Source organism: Mirounga leonina, unplaced genomic scaffold, assembly GCF_011800145.1.
Source record: "Mirounga leonina isolate KUSES-001 unplaced genomic scaffold, KU_Mleo_1.0 Mir_228, whole genome shotgun sequence".
NCBI lineage: Eukaryota > Metazoa > Chordata > Mammalia > Carnivora > Phocidae > Mirounga > Mirounga leonina.
In genome coordinates, this window is record NW_023270619.1 from 826,961 (window position 1) to 844,258 (window position 17,298).

A 17,298-nucleotide genomic window follows, 5' to 3' on the forward strand; every position below is an offset into this window, starting at 1 on the left:
AGAGCAATTATTCTCTAAAAGTTTTCTGACTTACTAAGCTGGTCCTTTCCTGGGTCTTTCTTTGACTAGAGACAGTGGGGTTTAGTTGGGGTTTTGTTGCTGTGCCCATTGGTATTAACAGGTTGCTAACTTCTTCAACTCCAACTCTGGAATATATAAAGCAAAAAAGAAAACCAAAGGGACCCGCCATTATGCTATTTATTAGGTCCCCCACACACTCTTAGCCAGTCTGCTTTCTTCTCTACCTTTCATAGTCTTTATTTGTTTTATATAAAACATGCAGGATTTTTCATTGTACTTGGTGAGAGGAATAAGGGAAACTAAATCTACTCCATCTTCCCAGAAGTAGAAGTCCCAACAATTAACTATTTAGGAAACTTATCTGCCATTTATTTTTCTGAAATATTTAAGAACCTTTTAGATTTGCCAATTCCTCTAATTGAAGCAAATGTTTCAGTGAGGCAATCAGTAAAGATGAAGCATCCATCCAGCAACACCCCATTGGGAGGAACGAACAAGACCAAAAGAAGGTAAACAATAACAAAGAAAACTCTAAAGGAGCAAATCAAGATGGAGTTGATGGATAAGGGGAAATATATCTACTGCCATCGCAGAGTCAATCTAGATGAAAAATTAGTCTGTGAGATAAAAGATGGACATAAGCACACAACAGCCACATCAGATAAACATGAAGTGATTCAGATGCAGGATGCGAATTGCTATTAATAAGGATTAATGCCTAGCCATTATCTTTTTAGTAACCATATATGGAAGCCATTAAGCCTTAACTTGTTGGAAGGAATGGAGGGAGGGAGGAAGGAATGTTTTTGTCTCTGCCATCTGCAGTACCAAACCTACTCAGAGATAGGATTGTGCCTCAGCCAGTAATAATGCCCTAAGTGATGTACCAATGAATCAGATGGTATTTTCACCTCTGTTACACATTTTCCTACTGCTTAGGACTTTAAATATGACTGTTTGTGGCATCCTTTACACTCTGCTTTACTCACTGTTAGTAACACTTGGTTTCAACAGTAAGGGGCTTCTCTCCTGCAACTTCTTCCCCTAGGAACTTGGAAAGTGGACAATGTCTGAGAGTGAAACTTTACAACAAATAATAGGTTAGAACAGAGTTATGACAATTGACCATCAAGAGACAGAATGGCTCTCAGACCAGCAGTACCTGACTGGAACCAACAAGATACTAGCCTCTCTAAAGAAATGTGCCTAGAAGAATGGAGATGATCAGTAATGCAGGCAAAGGAAAAGGCAGGTAAGTGGAAAGTTCTGACACTGTGTCTCCTGCCCTGTGCCAGGGAAGAAATGCCCAACCTTGGGTAGTAGAAACCTGTTCATGGGGCAGAATACCTGTGATAAGGAGTGAAGGTATGTATTAGTGCATCAGACATCTGAGAGCTTATGCTCTGCAAGCAGCCCCTGATTATCATTTGGCTCCCATGTAGATTTGTCTACAAAGAGAAAATAAGCTGAGCAGCAGATCTAATATTTACTCTGCTTCAAATTCTTATTATAAAGTAAGAAAATGGTATTTTGGGTTTTAATCATCAGTCTATGTAAGTCAGTCATCCAGCTCAATTATTTCTGAGGACACTGACAATCACCTTCTGAGCCCTAAAAGCCAAGGCCTAGAGAAGGCTAACCTGCCTCCTGCACTCTTGCAGAGACCTGCCTGGTGGTGGACAGTCAGCCTTCCTCAGGGGATGCCTTCTGGTCCCATTGCTTGTTTGTTTGTTTTTTTCAAACTGCAACATACAACCTCTACCTCCCTTCAGATTCCCAGTGCCTTATCTTTTCATTAAGGTAGATCCCCTGATGCACCATCCTTTTAAAATACCACATCCAGTTTCCAGACTAGACTTTTGCTCAGTGTCTGAGGCTGGGTGTGTTCCAAACCTGCCCCATCCAGGACTTCAGTTCCAGGCACTGGTCCATGGATACCTAGGCCTTAACCATGGTTACCTGGACCACACTTGGCTATGTCTTGAGAAACAGAACTGGCCAAGAAGTAGCAAACATAATTGAATACTTTTAACATGTACAGCCTCTCCAAAGATTATAAATCATTGCCTGGATAGCTCAGTCGGTAGAGCATCAGACTTTTAATCTGAGGGTCCAGGGTTCAAGTCCCTGTTCATGTGCTTTGCTTTGGGCTGCCTGGGTGGCTCAGTCGGTTAAGTGGCTACCTTCGGCTCAAGTCATGATCCCAAGGTCCTGGGATCGAGCCCCGCATCGGGCTCCCCACTCAGCGGGAAGCCTGCTTCTCCCTCTCCCACTCCCCCTACTTGTGTTCCCTCTCTCCTGTCTCTCTCTCTGTCAGATAAATAAATAAAATCTTTAAAAAAAAAAGATTATAAATCATTACTATTGCAGACTTTGGGTCTGAAGCCTATGAAAAAACTTGAAAGTATTCAATAATGTCTCAATATTTAGGTGCATAATGGAACTGCATATGCAAGGAATGTTTATTTTATCAATATAATTATGAACATGACCCAAGAATCATGTGACACAAGTCATACATCATAACCTTCCTGTAAGTCTTGTCAAGGTATCAAAACACAACTCAAGATAAGAACGTCTTTCTTCTAAAGCTAAATCAACTAATGCTATTTCACCCATGAATTCAGCTTCCAAACAGGGAACCATTTGAGCACACAGAGACACAGGTAGCCTTGTTCTGTGAGTAGATAACTTTTTGTGGTCAGCCATGAACCACATAAAAAAACAACTATATGATGGGGGTAATCCTGGGGTGGGAGTACTCCCTCCAGAGCTCAGCATTGCCCCACTTGCTTCTTCCCACTTGTAAGGGAAGGGACATCACTCAGGTCCTCAGCCACTGGCTACAGCACCCTAAGGCCTGTACAAAATCCATATAGCTCTGGGACCTCAAGTAGTCAGAAATAACAAAGGGCAAAGGACCCCCAACTTCTTCAGCAGCTGTGGCTGCAAGAGGGACTGAATTCATCCATCCATCCTTTGAAGTCCTTCATCCTACTTGTTTCCAAATAGCTTCAAAGATAATGTGTGGCAATAACATGTATACATAGATAATTAGATTAAATGAGAAGTATGTTCCAGCTCTCAAATGTTATTCCTTTTCCACACTCACAGACACAGTAACATGACACACCCTAAGGTATTTCCACTTGGATAGACAAAAACATTTTCCCAGTCTTTGGCTGACCATAGTAGAAAAACTGAACAACTCTCCAGGCTTTTGTTATTTTTCTTATAAATGCAAATATAATTTTCTTAAACCAGCATTTCCCAATCTGTGTTTCAGATACTATGAGGTGCTAGAAAAAGGATCTCATAGTTAGAAAAAGTTTGGAAATGCTGCATAAGATGTTTAATGCTTACAGACTCACAAGAAGCATTAGTATATTAGAATCTTAAAGGTTCTACTACATCAAAAACTAATGATGTATGGCGATTAACATAACATAATAAAAAAAAAAAAGAAGAAAAGAAAAGAAAACAGCCAGGAGGGTTGAGATTACAACAGTGATTTCAAACTGTTAGCAACAAGACTCTGAAATAGTTTAGCTATTAGGTAGGATCACAGCACACAATACAGTTGACCTTTGAGCTGCATGGGTCTACTTATATCTGGATTTTTTTTTCAGTAAGTACAATACTGTGAATGTATGTTAGGATTTTCTTAACATTTTCTCTAGCTTTATTATAGGAATATGTAATAAATATAATATACAAAAAAAAAGAATCTTAAAGGTTCTGGGAGTCTTGCAATTAAGAACCAACTGAATATTATTTAACTGGATTTTTTATTGGTTTATGTGTGTGTATATATATGTATAAAATATCTGTTGTCAAAAGCTTCTTCAAGTATGATTTGCCTACAATCATATGTACTCATTTATATGCCACAGTTTTTTTTTAATATATTTTTTTAAGATTTTATTTATTTATTCATGAGAGACAGAGAGAGAGAGGCAGAGGGAGAAGCAGGCTCCCAAAGAGCAGGGAGCCCGATGTGGGACTCGATCCTAGGACTCTGGGATCATGACCTGAGCCGAAGGCAGATGCTTAAGCATCTGAGCCACCCAGGCGCCCCTATATGCCACAGTTTAATGAGTTTTGACAAATGTATTTACCCATGTACCATCACCACATAAAAAATATAGAATATTTCCATCACTCCAAATTTTTCTGATTATTCTTTCCATAAACCTATAGTCCATGTCCAATGATGAGAAAAACATCACACAAGCCTAAATTGAAGGACATTGCACAAAATAGCTGATCAGCACTCCTCAAAATGATCAAATCAAGAAAAAAAAATGATAAACTGTCCCAGATTTCAGGATAGGAGAGGAACATCACAACTAAATGTAGAGTCCTATATTGGATTCTGGAGCAGTAAAAGGGCATTAATAGAAAAACTACCACAATCTGAAGAAAGACTAGAGTTTAGTTAATAGTAGTGGATGGATGTTGATTTCTTAGTTTTATTAAATGGACCACAATAATACAACATGATAACATTAAGGAAAAAAGAAACTGGGTGAGGAATGTAAGGAACTCTCTGTACCCATCCATTATCTGACAGCTTCAGTAGGTCAGGAGTCCCAGCATGGCTAAGCTGATCCTGCTCAGGGTATCATAGGCTGTAATCAAGGTGTCAGTCAAGCTGCATTTCTTTCTAGAACAAGGAGTCTTATTCCAAGTTCACAGAAATAAATGTTGGAAGAATCATAGTTCCTTGCGATTATAAGAATGAAGTTTTCTGTTGGCTATCAGCTGGAGGTCACTCTCAGCTACTGGAGGCTGCTCACAGCTCCTTGCCTGGTGGCCCTGCCAAACATGGCAGCTCACTTCTTGGAGGCCATCAGGGGAATCTTCCTCCAGTCTGTTAAAATGGAGTCTTACATAGATTGATGTAGTCATGAGAATGACATCCCATCAACTATTCTGTACAATCTAACTGAACCAAGGGAGTGACATCCCATCAGCATATTCTATTTATTAGAAGCAAGCCACAGTCCTGCTCACACTCAAAGGAGGGAATTGCACAGGAGTCACATGGGGGAGCCAAGATCAGGATTCTTTTAATCTGTGCTTTGTATGGATTCCACTATCCCTTTTAAGAGAGAATTTTGGAGACAAAGAGACACAAAAATAAATCTAGTCACAACCCTTACTTTGACAGAAGAAGAAACTGAGACCCAACAAAGTGAAGTGACCATTTCAGGCACATAAATGATCAAAGACAAAGTAAGGGCCAGATACCCAGTTCTTATGAAAGGAAAACTTTTCTGAAACTCTATGAACTTTTTAATTTAGATTTTAAAATTTTTATTCCACATTAAAATAAATTTATAGCTTTCATTGACATGATGCCTACATTTCCAGTCAGATAAACATTACCAAATCCCAATTATTAAGCATCCCCTTAGGGTGGGCACAAATTTAAAAGTTTATTAAATGAGCATGCTATCTGTAATTGGATGAACACAATAAAACAAGGTCCAGCAATAAAGCTTTAGCAAGATTTGGAAAGGTATGAAAAAGCTAGTGTGAGAAGCCGTGCTACATCTTATGATGATCATGTTCTCATAACTTCTAACACAAATTCTGCACCCAAATCTTTTCATCTTCAATCATTTTGCTCAGATTATTTCACAGCAAACAAAATATCTTTCAATTACAGGAGTAATATTTCATCTGGACAACTACAAGAGATACTAGCTCATATTTGGGTCAATATATATATACTGCTTACAGTATATTTGTCATGGGACAAAACGGTAGCTGTGTTGTTCTCTAGGGTGTAGCATGGAAACAGAAAAATAGTTGTTTGTTTTGTTCTGTTTTGTTTTCAAATGAATATTTGTCAGAAATCTTTAGATAGCCCATTCTAAAAGAGAAATAAGACTAAATTAATTTTAATAACAGTAGTTTTTATGCAATGCAAAACCCACACTACATACTGTAGCATAAAATAAGAGGAAATAATTTCTAAACAACAACTAAAATGACCTATTTATATGAAAGATAATATATTATTTCCTCTATGCTGACTGGGTCCAAAATAAGGATTATAGGAGAATTCTCAGAATTAACAAACTAGGAAACTGTAGGAAAAGTATTCCTTAAAAAATGTAAATGAAGAAGAGGAGTTAAGATGGCAGAGGTGTAGGGGGACCCTGGGCTTGCTTCAAATCATTTTGAACAACTAGGAAATCAATCTGAGGATTAAGAAAACAATCTGCACAACTAGAGGGAAAGAACATGGCAGATGTGAGGTTCCAAGATGTGAATTGGGGGGGAGAAAAGCTTGGGTGCTGCAGAGGGCTGGGAGCCCTTTCAGTGGAGAGAAGTCAGGGAGAGAGGAAAAGAGTAAGAGAAAGAGCAGCATGTAGGGTTTGTGCAAGATGCCATGGTGTGGGAATCCCCTAGGTCACAGGGGAAGAGAACATTCCCCTTCCTGGAGCACATTTGGAAGAGAGTATATTTCCTCTCTAAGACAAAAGGCCCACTGGGTGCCACTGAGCAGCCGTTCAACAGCAGGGGACAGAGGCACACACAGAGGGCAGATAACCTGGTCAAAGCTGTTCACTGTGCTTCACCATAGACTCTAGGCACCTGTACTTTATTGGGACAGAATGGGGGTTGGGAGCAGCACTGTGAGGTTCTCCTCCAGAAGAGGGGAGTAGGTCCACACCTTGCTGGGTCCTTTAAGATTTGGAGTTTTGAATCCCAGCCACCAGCCAAAAATAAAACACAGAACTGTGGTACCAGGCATGCCCACGGCCTGGGCATAGACAGGTTGAGGGCAGAAACTGATGAAAGCCTGGGACACAGGAGGAGAGAGTCTTTGTTTTTCTGTGAGGGCCTCCTGAACAGCAGTGGCCAAAAGTTCCCCTCCCCAGGAATGAAAGGGCAGGGTGACACCATCTTCCATGTGCCTCCTCTCCTCCCAACCTCCAGGACAGTCAGACTTCCGAGAGAAACACAGCACCTCCAGCAGAGGCTGGAGTTTCTTACACCAAACCCCATTCCCCTGCACCTGATAGGGGCATCTTTACTAGGGCAGGTCTGACTGTGAGCCAGTGCAGCAGGCCTCTCCCTCAGAAGACCAACACAGGCCCCCTGCATGTGCCAAGTCTACTGATCAGAGTGCTCCAAAGCATCAGCTTCAGTTTTGGTGGAAATAGGACCAGGCATTCTTTTTTTTTTCTTTTCTTTTCTTTTTTCTTTGGAATAAGGCTTATAGTTTTTGGTCATCTGTTGGTTTGTTTCCTTTTCTTGTTTTTTTAGATCAGACTTCTTTTTAAAAAAAAAAATCAGGCTTATCTTAACAAACAAATCAAAGCACACCTAGTTAAATGTCCAGATACTCTCCACTGCAAACAAGGAGGAACTCTGCAGAGGACTGACCTATGGGAAAGAGTAGCCAAAACACAACAGCAGGGTGCACAGCATACACCAGAAACACTTCCTGAAGCACCAGGCCCTGGACAGTGTATGACCCCTTCTTAATATAGTATTACTCTCAGGAGCGGGAAACATAAGCTTTCATAACACACACAAAAAAACAGAAAATTAAACATAATGACGAGATAGAGGAATTCTCCCCAAAAGAAAGATCAAGAAGAAATCACAGCCAGGGATTTGCTCAAAACAGACATAAGCAATATATCTGAATGAGTCTTTAGAACAACAGTCATAAGAATACTAGCTGGGCTTGAAAGAAGAATGGGAGACACCAGAGAAACCCTTGCTGCAGAAATAAAAGACCTAAAAACTAGTCAGGCCAAAATAAAAAAAAATGCTGTAACTGAAATGCAAAACTGACTGGATGCAGTCACAATGAGGTTGAAAGAAACAGAGAAGAGAATAGGTGATATAGAAAATAAAATCATGGAAAATAATGAAGCTAAAAAGAAGAGGACAAGAAAACTATTAGATCATGAATACAGACTTAAGGAACTCAGCAATTCCACAAAGCACAATAATATCCCTATTATAGGAGTCCCAGAAGAAGAAGAATGGAAAAGGGGGGGCAAAAGGTATTTTTGAACAAATTATAGCTGACAACTTCCTTAATCTGGGGAAGGAAACAGGCGTTCAAGTCCAAGAGGCACAGAGAACCCCCCTCAAAATTAACAAAAACAGGTCAACAACAACACATATCATAGTGAAATTTGCAAAATACAAAGACAAAGAGAGAATTTGGAAAGCAGCTAGGGACAAAAAGTCCTTAACTTATAGAATAGACAGATAAGGTCAGAAGCAGATCTGTCCACAGAAACTTGGCAGGCCAGAAAAAAGTGGAATGATATATTCAACATGCTAAATGGGAAAAATATGCAGCCAAGAATATCATATCCAGCAAAGATGTATTTCAGAATAGAAGGAGAGATAAAGAGCTTCCAAGGCAAGCAAAAACTAAAGGACTTCATGAACACTAAATCAGCTCTGTAAGAAACATTAAAGGGGACTCTTTGAGTGGGAAAGAGAGACCAAAAGCAACAAAGACTAGAAAGGAACAGAGACAATCTATAGGAATAGTGACTTTACAGGTAATACAATGACACTAAATTCATATCTATCAACAATTACTCTGAATGTAAATGGACTAAATGCTCCAATCAAAAGATATAGGTTATCAGAATGAATAAAAAAAAAACAAGACCCATCAATATGCTGCTTATAAGAGACACGTTTTATACCCAAAGACACCTCCATATTGAATGTGAGGGAGTGGAGAACCATCTATCATGCTAATGGACATCAAAAGAAAGCTGGAGTAGCCATAGTTATATCAGACAAACTAGATTTTAAATCAAAGATTGTAATGAGATGAAAAAGGGCACTGTATCATAATAAAGGGGTCTATACAACAAGAAGATCTAACAATTGTAAATATTTATACCCCCAACTTGGGAGCAGCCAAATATATAAATCAATTAATAACAAACTTAAAGAAACTCATTGATAGGGGCACCTGGGTGGCTCAGTCATTAAGTGTCTGCCTTTGGCTCAAGTCATGATCCCAGGGTCCTGGGATTGAGCCCCACATCAGGCTCTCTGATCAGCAGGAAGCCTGCTTCTCCCTCTCCTACTCCCTCTGCTTGTAATCCCTCTCTCGCTCTCTTGCTCTCTCTGTCAAATAAATAAATAAAATCTTTTAAAAAATAAATTAAAAAAAGAAACTCATTGATAATAATACAGTTATAGTAGGAGACTTTAACACTCAACTCACAGCAATGGACAGATCATCTAAGCAGAAGACCATCAAGGAAACAATGGCTTTGAATGATGCACTGGACCAGATGGAATAACAGATACACTCAGAACATTTCATCCCAAAGCTGTAGAGTATCTATTCTTTTTGAATGCACATGGAACATTCTCCAGAATAGATCACATACTGAGTCAGAAATCAGGCCTCAATCAGTACACAAAGATTGAGATCATATGAGGCATATTTTTCAGACCACAATGCTCTGAAACTTGAAGTCAACCACAAGAAAAAACTGGAAAGGCCACAAATACATGGAAATTAAAGAACATCCAACTAAAGAATGAATGGGTTAACTAGGAAATTAAAGAAAAAATTTAAAAATACATGGAAGCAAATGAAAATGAAAATACAACAGTTCAAAACCTTTGGGATGCAGTAGAGGCAGTCATAAGAGGAAGTACATAGCAATACAGGCCTTCCTCAAGAAGCAAGGAAAGTCTCAAATACACAACCTAACCTTACACCTAAAGAAGCTGGACAAAGAACAGCAAATAAAGCCTAAAACCAACAGAAGAAGGGATATAATTATGTTTAGAGTAGAAATAAATGATATAGAAATTTAAAAAAACAGTAGAACAGATCGAAAAAACTAGGAGCTGATTCCTTGAAAGAATTAACAAAATTGATAAATCCCTAGGCAGACTTATCAAAAAGAAAAGAGAAAGGACACAACTAAATAAAATTATGAATGAAAGAGGAGAGATCACAACCAAAACCAAAGAAATACAATTATAAGAGAATATTATGAGCAATTATATGCCAGCAAGTTAAGCAATCTGAAAGAAATGGAGAAATTCCTAGAAACATAAACTACCAAAACTGAAACAGAAAGAAATAGAAAATTTGAACAGACCCATAACCAGAGAAAAAATTGAAGGAGTAATCAAAAACCTCCCAACAAACAAAAGTCCAGGGCCAGATGGCTTCCCAGGGGAATTCTGCCAAACATTTAAAGAAGAGTTAAGGAGCGCCTGGGTGGCTCAGTTGTTAAGCATCTGCCTTCAGCTCAGGTCATGACCCCAGGGTCCTGGAATCGAGCCCCGCGTCGGGCTCCCTGCTCAGTGGGAAGCCTGCTTCTCCCTCTCCCACTGCCCCTGCTTGTGTTCCCTCTCTCGCTGTCTCTCTCTTTCTCAAAAGATAAATAAAATCTTTAAAAAAAAATAAAGAAGAGTTAATACCTATTCTTCTCAAACTGTATTAAAAAATAGAAATAGAAGGAAAACTACCAAACTCATTCTATAAGGCCAGCATTACCTGGATTCCAAAACCAGACAAAGACCCCACCAAAAAAGGAAATTGCAGGCCAATATCCCTGATGAACATGGATGCAAAAATCCTCAACAAAATACTAGCAAAATCAAATCCAATAGTACATTAAAAGAATCATTCACCACGATCAAGTGGGATTTATTCATGGGGCTGCAGGGGTGGTTCAATACCCACAAATCAATCAACATGATACACCACATTAATAAAAGAAAGGATAAGAACCATATGATCCTCTCAATAGATGCAGAAAAGGCATTAGACAAAATACAGCATCCTTTCTTGATAAAAACCCTCAAGAAAGTGGGATAGAAGGAACATACCTCAACATCATAAAGGCCATATATGAGAGATGCACAGCTAATATCACCTTCAATAGGGATAAACTGAGAGCTTTTCCACTAAGATCAGGAACATGACAGGGATGTTCACTCTCACCACTGTTGTTCAACATAGTATGGGAAGTCCTAGCCTCAGCAATCAGACAACAAAAAGAAATATAAGGCATCCAAATCAGCAAGAAAGAAGCAAAACTTTCACTCTTTACAGATGACATAATACTCTATGTAGAAAACCCAAGACACTCCACCAAAAAATTGCTAGAAGTGATAAATGAATTCAGTAAAGTCACAGGATATAAAATCAATGTACAGAAATCTGTTGCATTTCTATACACCAATAATGAAGCAGCAGAAAGAGAAATCAAGGAATTGATCTCATTTATAATTACACCAAAAATTATAAGATACCTAGTAATAAACCTCTTTGGTTAAAGAGGTAAAAATCTGTACACTGAAAATTATAGAACACTTATGAAAGAAACTGAAGAAAACACAAAGAAGTGGAAAACATTCCTTGCTCATAGATTGGAAGAACAAATGTTAAACTGTCTGTATTACCCAAAGCAATCTACACATTTAATGCATTCCTGATCAAAATAACACCAGCAATTTTCACAGAACTAGAACAAACAATCCTAAAATGTGCATGGAACCAGAAAAGTCCCTGAATAGTCCCTGAATAGCCAAAGTAATGTTGAAAAAGAAAAGCAAAGTGGGAGGCATCAATACAAGCTGTATTGCAAAGCTGTAGTCATCAAAACAGTATGGTACTGGCACAAAAACAGACACATAGATCAATGGAACAGAGTAGAGAACCCAGAAATTGACTCACAACTATATGGTCAACTAATCTTCAATAAATCAGGAAAGAATATCCAATGGAAAAAAGACAGTCTCTTCAACAAAGGCTGTTGGGAAAACTAGACAGCTACATGCAGAAGAATGAAACTGGACCACTTCCTTAGACCATACACAAAAATAAATTCAAAATGGATGAAAGACCTAAGTTTAAGACAGGAAACCATCAAAATCCTACAGGAGAAAACAGGCAGCAACCTCTTTGATATCAGCCATGGCAACTTCTTGCTAGACACATTTCCAGAGGCAAGGGAAACAAAAGCAAAAATGAACTATTGGGAACTCATAAAGATAAAAAACCTCTGCACAGTGAAAGAAACAATCAACAAAACTAAAAGACAACTGATGGAATGGGAGAAGATATTTGCAAATGACATATTGGATAAAGGGCTAGTCCAGAATCTATAAAAACTCAGAATCCAGAATCTATAAAAACTCATCAAAATCAACACCCATAAAATAAATAATCCAGTTAAGAAATGGGTGGAAGACATGAACAAACATTTCTCCAAAGAAGACATACAAATGGCCAACAGACACATGAAAAATGCTCAACATCATTCAGCAACAGGGAAATACAAATCAAAACCACAATGAGATACCACCTCTCACCAGTCAGAATGGCTAAAATTAATGAGTCAGGAAATGACAGAGGTTTGTGAGGATGCAGAGAAAGGGGAATGTTTTTGCACTGTTGGTGGGAATGCAAACTGGTACAGCCACTCTGGAAAACAATATGGAGGTTCCTCAAAAAGTTAAAAATAGAACTACCCTAAAACCCAGCAATTACACTACTAGGTATTTATCCAAAGGATACAAACATAGTGATTTGAAGGGGCACATGTGCCCCAAAGTTTATAGCAGTGATGTCTGTAATAGCCGAAATAGGGAAAGAGCCCAGATGTCCATTAACAGATGAATGGATAAAGTAGTAGTGGTGTAAATATACAATGGAATATTACTCAGCCATCAAAAAGAATGAAATCTTGCCATTTGCAATGACGTGGATGGAACTAGAGGGTATTATGCTAAGTGAAATAAGTGATTCAGAGAAAGATAAATATCATATGATTTCACTCATAAGTGGAATTTAAGAAATAAAACAGATGAACATAGGGAAGGAAAGGAAAAATAAAATGAGAAAAACAGGGAGGCAAACTGTAAGATACTCTTAACTATAGAGAACAAACTGAGGGTTGCTGGACAGGAGTTGTGTAGGGAGATGGGCTAAATGGGTGATGGGCATTAGGGAGGGCACTTGTTGGGATGGACACTGGGTGTTATATGTAAGTGATGAATCACTAAATTCTACTCCTAAAACCAATACTGCACTATATGTTAACTAACTTGAATTTAAATAAAGAAAATGTAAATGAACCCTGAATGCATAAGAGATTTAAAAAAAAAAAAAAGTATTCTTACATACTTCCCAGAAAGCATAGAATTGAATAGCAAAACACAATGTGTTAGAAGAATGTTTCCATGAAACTCATAAAGGAATGAAGAGGAGTTGGGTAAGCTGTGGCAATTATTCAATTTAGTCCATAAATCATCAACACAGCTGAATACAGGAAGCAGCTAAGCAGGTTCATTCCTTTTCCTCAGTTCTTTCTGTCACCATGAAGACCACACGGGCAACCTTGTCATGGTTGTTGGCAGGACATGAGCACTGACAGAATCCACAGAAGAACCACATCCTATGTTCCTAGGAACTCCACTGGGATGACAGACACCAAAGTCAGCTCATCTTCAAAATCACATGAAAACTGCACGCAGAGAAAATTGCATAGAGAGGAAACTGCAAGTAACATCATTATCCCCAAATCATCTATGAACTGTGATTGAAACCAAAGAAGCCTTAGAATTTTTGGCTATAAGGAGTCTTAGCAATTATCAAATGAAGACATTCACATTTTGCAGTGAAACATTTAACCGTGTTTGAAAACAGCATTTACATTGGGAATTATAATTTAAGTTGTATTTTTCACGCATATATGTGTTATTCTAAAGTTTTTATTAAACTGTATTCTAGGAGGTGGGAAAGATGGCGGAGGAGTAGGGGACCCTATTTCAACTGGTCCCCAGAATTGAGTTGGATATCTACCAGACCACTCTGAGCACCCACGAAACCAGCCTGAGATGTAAGAAGATCTGGATCACTACAAACAGAATATCACAGGCAGTTGGTTTTGAGGTACAAGGCGGAGAGCTGTGATTCTTCGGGCAGATATCGGAGGATAAACGGCGGCGGGAGGGTGCCTGGACGTGGGGATCCGACACCGCCGGTGAGCGACAGCCTCACGCGCTGCGGATGGGACACAGGCTCGCAGACCGGTAGCGGTGGGAAAAGGACTTTAGGGCAGCCCCCTGGGGTTGAAAACGGGACCAGCCCGGTCGCACACCCGCGATCTGCAGCCACCTGGACAGAAACCCGGAGCGACGGTCGCGCGCACGCGAACTGCAGGCTCCGAGAGGGAAACCCGGTGCGCTGGGGTCCCACCGGTGAACGGCAACCTCCGGGTGGAAACGCCTAGTGGCAGAGTCGCGCACGGTCGAACTGCAGTCCCTGGGACGGGACCCCAAGCGGCGGAGTCGCACGCATGCGCACGAACTGGGACCGACTGTTGGTTTTAGAAGCACAAAGGGCAGAGACGTGCCCTGACCTGGAGGCAGGAATGGGGAAACTGCGGAGGGGCGCACAACCCAGGACGCTGCAGTTTATAGCAGCACGGACAGAAACGGAGACGGTGTGGCCTGGAGAGCTCACTGAAGAACAGACTGCGGTCTCTCTGCTCTGAGGCAGAGGGTTGGAAACGGTCTCTTCCGCTCTGACTCACGGAAGAGACGCGGAAAGCCGCCAGGGAAAGGCGCCAGAGAACAAAAGCCCCAAAGACTGATTCCCACTGAGCCCATCCCCCGCCACAGGGGCGCAGGGCAACTCTGCCCAACAGGGTTGCCTGAGTAACAGCGCGGCAGGCCCCTCCCGCAGAAGACACGCTGGGAAAACAAGAGGCCAGCAACCCTAAGGTCCCAAGAAAACAGGTGCATCTTGTTTGGGTTCTGGTCAATAATTTGGACTCTATACATTCCCTCAAACACCCATCAACAGAATGACTAGGAGGAGGAGCCCCCAAAACAGAAAAGACTCAGAGATTATGACTTATGCTGCAGATTTACAAATGGCTGCAGATATAACCAAGATGTCAGAGATGGAATTGAGGCTAGCAATTGTGAAGACAATGGCTAGAATGGAGAAATCAATTAATGGCAACATAGAGTCTCTAAGGGCAGAAATGAAAGCTGAATTGGCAGAACTTAAAAATGCTATCAATGAGATCCAATCCAATCTAGATAATCTAACAGCTAGGGTAACTGAGACAGAAGAGAGAATAAGCGATCTGGAAGACAGTATAATAGATAAAAAGGGAAAAGAGGAGGCCAGGGAAAAACAACTCAGAATCCATGAAAATAGAATCAGAGAAATAAGTGACTCCATGAGGCGTTCCAATGTCAGAATCATTGGAATCCCAGAGGGAGTGGAGAGAGAGAGAGGGCTAGAAGATGTATTTGAGCAAATCATAGCTGAAAACTTCCCTAATCTGGGGAATGAAACAAACATTCCAGTCCTAGAGGCAGAAAGGACCCCTCCCAAGATCAAGGAAAACAGGCCAACAACCCGGCATGTAATAGTGAAACTTGCAAATCTTAGAACCAAGGAAACCATCTTAAGGGCAATTAGGGGGAAGAGATTCCTTACGTACAGAGGGAGGAACATCAGAATAATGTCAGGCCTATACACAGAGACCTGGCAAGCCAGAAAGGCCTGGCAAGACATATTCAGGGTACTAAATGAGAAGAACATGCAGCCAAGAATACTTTATCCGGCAAGGTTTTCATTTAGAATGGATGGAGAGATGCAGAGCTTCCACGACTGGCAGAAGTTGAAAGAATATGTGACCACTAAGCCGACCCTGCAAGAAATATTAAGGGGGGTTCTATAAAAGGAGAAAGACCCCAAGAGTGATCTACAACAGAAATTTACAGGGACAATCTATAAAAACAACGTCTTCACAGGCAACATGATGACAATTAATTCATATCTTTCAATAATCACTCTCAACGTGAATGGCCTAAACGCCCCCATAAAACGGCACAGGGTTGCAGATTGGATAAAAAGACAGGACCCATCCGTATGTAGCCTAAAGAGACTCATTTTGAACCTAAAGATACATCCAGACTGAAAGTGAAGGGATGGAGATCTATCTTCCATGCCAGCGGACCTCAAAAGAAAGCTGGGGTAGCAATTCTTATATCAGAAAAATTAGATTTTAAACTAAAGTCTGTAATTAGAGACACAGAAGGACACTATATCATTCTTAAAGGGTCTATCCAACAAGAAGATCTAACAATTGTAAATATCTATGCCCCCAACATGGGAGCAGCCATCTACATAAGCCAACTGTCAACCAAAATAAAGAGTCTATTGATAACAATACGTTAATTGTAGGAGACCTCAATACTCCACTCTCAGCAATGGACAGATCATCCAAGCAGAAAATCAACAAGGAAAGAAGAGCTTTGAATGATACATTGGACCAGATGGACCTCATAGATATTTACAGAACATTCCACCCTAAAACAACAGAATACTCATTCTTCTCGAGTGCACATGGAACTTTCTCCAGAATAGGCCATATACTGGGTCACAAATCAGGTCTCAACCTATACCAAAAGACTGAGATTATTCCCTGCATATTCTCAGACAATGCTCTAAAACTGGAACTCAATCACAAGAAAAAATTTGGCAGAAATTCAAACACTTGGAAGCTAAAGACCACTCTGCTCAAGAATGTTTGGGTCAACCAAGAAATCAAAGAAGAACTTAAACAATTCATGGAAATCAATGAGAACGAAAACACATCGATCCAAAACCTATGGGATACTGGAAAGGCGGTCCTAAGGGCGAAATACATAGCCATCCAAGCCTCACTCAAAAAAATAGAAAAATCCCGAATTCACCAACTAACTCTACACCTTAAAGAACTAGAGAAAAAGCAACAAACGACACCTAAGCCACGCATTAGAAGAGAAATAATTAAAATTAGAGCAGAAATCAATGAATTAGAAACCAGAAACAGAGCAGATCAGATCAACGAAACTAGAAGTTGGTTCTTTGAAAGAATTAATAAGATAGATAAACCACTGGCCAGACTTATCCAAAAGAAGAGAGAAAGGACCCAAATTAATAAAATTATGAACGAAAGGGGAGAGATCATGACTAACACCAAGGAAATAGAAACAATTATTAGAAATTATTATCAACAACTATATGCCAATAAACTGAGCAATCTGGATGAAATGGAGGCCTTCCTGGAAACCTATAAGCTGCCAAGACTGAAAGAGGAAGAAATTGACAACCTGAATCAGCCAATAACCAGTAACGAGATTGAAGCAGTGATCAAAAACCTCCCAAAAAACAAGAGTCCAGGGCCTGATGGATTCCCTGGGGAATTCTACCAAACATTCAAAGAAGAAATA

General features: G+C 40.0%; 1 non-coding gene across 1 annotated transcript; it reads left to right on the forward strand.

The window, feature by feature from the left end:
- Positions 1–2,086: 2,086 nt before the first annotated feature.
- TRNAK-UUU lies at positions 2,087–2,159 on the forward strand. Its single transcript has one exon. It is a non-coding gene; the product is annotated as a tRNA-Lys (tRNA).
- The last annotated feature ends 15,139 nt before the right edge of the window (positions 2,160–17,298 follow it).